The following is a 4,597-nucleotide window of genomic DNA, read 5'->3' on the forward strand; positions in this document are numbered from 1 at the left end:
AGTGTCTCTTCTGACATCCATTTTGACCTTTGCTTTCTTTCTTGTCTTCTTAATGACTTTTGTTTTCTTCATGTATGATGTTCTTGATGTCATCCCACAATTCTTCTGGTCTTCGGTCTTTAGTGTTTAATGTATCAAATCTGTTCTTCAGATGATCTCTGAATTCAGGTAGGATATATTCAAGGTCATATTTTGGATCCTGTGGACTTGTCTTCATGTTCTTCAGCTTCAGTTTGAATTTCCTTATGAGTAATTGATGGTCTGTTCCACAGACTGCCCCTGGCCTTGTTTTGACAGATGATATGGAGTTTTCCATCGTCTCTTTCTGCAGATGTAGTCAATTTGATTTCTATGTATTCCATCTGGTGAGGTCCATGTGTATAGTTATCTCTTATGCTGTGTAAAGAAGGTATTTGAAATGAACAAATCATTGATTTTGCAGAATTCTATCATGTGTTCTCTAGCATCATTTCTATCACAAAGGCCATATTTTCCAACTACTGATCCTTCCTCTTTGCTCCCAACCTTTGCATTGCCATCACTACTAATGATCAATACATCCTGATTGCATGCTTGATCAATTTCATATTGAAGAAGTTGGTAGAATTCTTCTATTTTATCCTCACTGTCTTTAGTGGTTGGTGTGTAAATTTGAATAATAGTGGTATTAACTGGGCTTCCCTGTAGGCACATGGATATCATCCTATCACAGATAGCATTGTACCTCATGACTGATCTGGATATGACAATGACATTTTTGACAATGAAAGCAAAACCATTCCTCTTCAATTTGTCATTTCTGGCATAGTAAACCATGTGGTCATCAGATTAAAAATGGTCAATACCAGTCCATTTCAGCTCACTAATTCCTAAGATATCCATGATTATGCATTCCATTTAATTTTTGACAACTTCCAGTTTTCCAAGATTCATACTTCGTACATTCCATATTCTGATTTTCAATGGATGTTTACAGCTGTTTCTCTTCATTTTGAGTTGTGCCCCATCAGCAAATGGAGGTCCATGAGCTTAACTCTATTTGCATCATCACGGTCAACTCTACTTTGAGGAGGCAGGTCTTCCCCAACCTGAGGGGCTCATTTTCCGGCACTATATCTGATAGTGTTTCTCTGCTATTTATAAGGTTTTCAGTGACTAAATATTCAGTAATAGTTCGTCACTCTTTCTTCCTAGTGTGTCTTTGTCTGGAAGCTCATCTGAAATCTGTCCACCATGGGTGACTCTGCTGGTATTTAAAATACCAGTGGCATAGCTTCCAGAATTACAGCAACTCACAAGCCACCACAGTATGACAAAGTTTTTATGTTTATACTTAGTGGACAGCAAAGTCTCAATTTTCTTGTCCAATAAGGATTTATCACATCCCAGAACCTTTATGAACTGGATGCTTTACTGTGTGCCCCTGGGATTCATCCCATTCTCCTGACACCTCAGAACAACCTTCTTAGGAATGCAGGGAGCTTACCCTCCTATAACAGAAGAGAAACCTGAGACTTGCTCAAATCTAGAGCATAAAGTGAATTCCCAGACTTTGGTCTCCAGGGTCAGCCTGCTAGGTGTGGACTCCATTGTTGGAAGTGTACCCTTCCCACCTAGAGCCCCTAAGAGACTAGTTTGCTAATGCCCGTTGTAGTGGATTTCAACTCATAGCTACTCCATGTGTGTCAGAGTAGAACTGTGCTCTGGGTTTTCAATGGCTTAATTGAAGCTTTAGCCTCAGAAACCCTATACAGGGTCGCTATGAGTCAGAACCCACTCGATGGCACTTAACAACAAAATCAACAGTTCAGAGCCTAACCAGATGGTCAGCAGGTGGAATCCACCAGCTTTTCCTCGGGAGAAGATGTGGCAGTCTTCTTCTGTAAAGACTTGCCACTTTGGAAACCCTATGGGACAGTTCTGTTCTGTACTGCAGGATTGCAGTGAGTTGGAATTAATGACAATGGGTATGGCTTTTTCTGAAGTAGAGATGGCACCTCCAAGCTTTTGGTTAGCACCACCTGGGGACTCCAGATATTGGCTTAGTCAGTCCAATTGACTGCCTGTGAGCCCACTCCCCAGTCATAGCTGAGTGGACCAGGGGGACTTGTGATCTGGGGCCACCACCCAGCAGTGGGACAGCACCAATCCAGAGGCTTTTGCTAGATTAGATTGAAGAGGCATGTGACATCAGTATCAGAACCATGTGCTGATTGAAAACAGAGGTGGGAAGTGGGGTACTATGAATAGGGAAGGAAGCCAGTCTACAGAGAGGAGAATGGGTAGGTAGATGTTCCAAGGGCAGCCAGAATGTAAGACTCAGTGACCCCAGAGTCCAGTTGCCAGATTCTTTTCACTTTGGGTGATCTGCCAATAGGGGTTGTGATGGGCCCTGAAGCTTTTCAGTGATCCTGTTTTCCAGAGCTGGTGGACTGATGAAAGCAGCCAGGAAGGAACCAAGGCTCTCCCAGATGTGACAGACAGAACCCCCAACTAAAACTGGGCCAAGGAAAAAATATAATTTAGTGGCTCAAGGAACTAAAATCTCTAGGGGCAGATCCAGGCAGGCCTGGTGGGAATCAGGGGCTCCACCAATGGCATAGGCCTTGGTCTTCCTTGATCCTGTTCTTGTTCTGTTTTTCATTGTGATGGCTTCCTTCTCAGATGGTCTTTCTCAATTCGGTGGCAAGATGGTGGCCAGACGCACCCGGCATACCGCTACCCTTTAGGAGACATCCCCTCTTCCCAACAATTCCAACAAAAGTCCTAGAACTAAGTCCCACGGACTCTGATCATATCACATTCCCATCCCTGATTTCTGTGTCCAAGCAACTGGGATGTTCTGGTTTGACCAGGATCCCATGTCCTCCTCTGGGACCTATGCAGAGTTGACTCTGTTGAAACCCCAGAGACTGAGAGTGGGGAATGGGTGGTTTCACAAGAAGGATGTGTTCGTCAGGGTAAGCTATCTAATGTATTAAACACACCCAACATGCCAGTGGCGTAACACAGTAACATTTTGTTTCTTACTCCCATTGGTGGCAGGGTGGAGTTCTACTTCATGTGGTACTTCAGGGACCCAGGCTGATGGAAGCTCAGCTATCTTCTTCTACATCTTCAACATGTAGCTTCCAAGGATATCCAAGTGATGGCATGTAGCATGCAGGCAGGGGGATAAAGTAAAGGTCTTGTTCTTTATGGGGCAGACTTGAAAGTTACACTCAGTTCTATCAGTAAAAAACCACCCTTCAGTGCAGAAAGGACTTGGAGATAGAGTTTAGTTATGTGCCCAGGAAGAAGCAGAAGAAGCAGTTCTATCATAAAATAAATCCTTCAGAAACAAGATGATCTAGCACCTAAACCTTCCAGTCCTGCCTAACTCTGTAAGCCTTTTTGTTAAGGAATCCCAGCACCCTGGAGTAGTGGTCAAGTCTTTCCAGCTGAGATTCCCTTTTTAATGGTATGGACTCCAGTTTCCCCACAGATCTTTGCTTGACCAGCCTCCTTCCAACTCTAACACTGAATGGTGATACTGGATCAGCACACAAGCCTGTATGTGCTCTGAGGGCAGGAGGCAGTGGGCCAAAGGTCCAGAAGACATTTCAGACTTAGAGACTTGCTAGATCCGCATATCAGACCCTTCAGTCCTTCTCAGTTGTTGTTTGCTGGGAATAGGATGGTGCCAAAGCCATCAGAATCTGTTCTTCTCCTTAGTTTACAGCTAAGGAGTCTTGGTATGGCACTGTAGGATAAGCACTGGACTGCTATCTGAAAGGCTGGCAGTTCAAAGTCACCAACTGCTCCTCAGAAATCCTATTCAGGGTCAACTATGGGTTGAAACTAACTCAATGGCACTTAACAACAAGAGCAAGGTAAGGGACCAGGAAGGGAAATGGAACCATTGCTAATTGTGATGGTTAATTTTATGCAACCACGTGACTTGGCTATGGTACCTGGTTGTTTGGTTAAATACTAGTCTAGAGGTTTCTGTAAAGGTATTTTGTGGATGTGATTAATATTACAACCAGTTGACTTTAAGGAAAGGATATTACCTTTAGTAATCGGGATGGGTCTTATCTAATCAGTTGAAGACCTTAAGAGCAAGAACTGAGGTTTCCCAAAAAAGGACTTCTGTCTCAAAACAGTAACAGAAATCCTGCCTACATTTCTAGTCTGCTGGCCTGCTCTATGGATTTCAGACTTGCCAGACCTCACAATCAGGTCAGATTACTCCTTAAAATCAATTCTCTCTCTCTCTCTCTCTCTCTATCCAATCCTATCTTATTGGTTCTGTTTCTTTGGAGAACACTGACCAATACACTTATAAAGGGATGGCATCCCAGCTTTATAAAGACTGGGAAGGTTGTGCATCAACATTCATTCATTCATTCATTCACCTCTGAGGGCTTACTATATGCCTGGCATTTTGCTGGGCACTGAGGTGATAGAGATATTCAAGAAGCATAAACTATTGGCTCTGATCTACTGTTAGTTATGGCAATAAGACATATATAGGTTGAACAACTAGAGAACAATATAAAACAAACTGAAGGTGAATCTCCTATCATGGTTTGAAGATGAATGGTAGCCACCATGG

At 43.1% G+C, this 4,597-nt stretch overlaps 1 pseudogene; it reads right to left on the reverse strand.

Moving 5' to 3' along the window:
• Nucleotides 1-2,714, reverse strand: part of LOC102817751 — a 17,010-nt pseudogene extending 14,296 nt beyond the window's left edge.
• Between the last annotated feature and the right edge of the window lie 1,883 nt (nt 2,715-4,597).

Source organism: Chrysochloris asiatica, unplaced genomic scaffold, assembly GCF_000296735.1.
Source record: "Chrysochloris asiatica unplaced genomic scaffold, ChrAsi1.0 scaffold00047, whole genome shotgun sequence".
NCBI lineage: Eukaryota > Metazoa > Chordata > Mammalia > Afrosoricida > Chrysochloridae > Chrysochloris > Chrysochloris asiatica.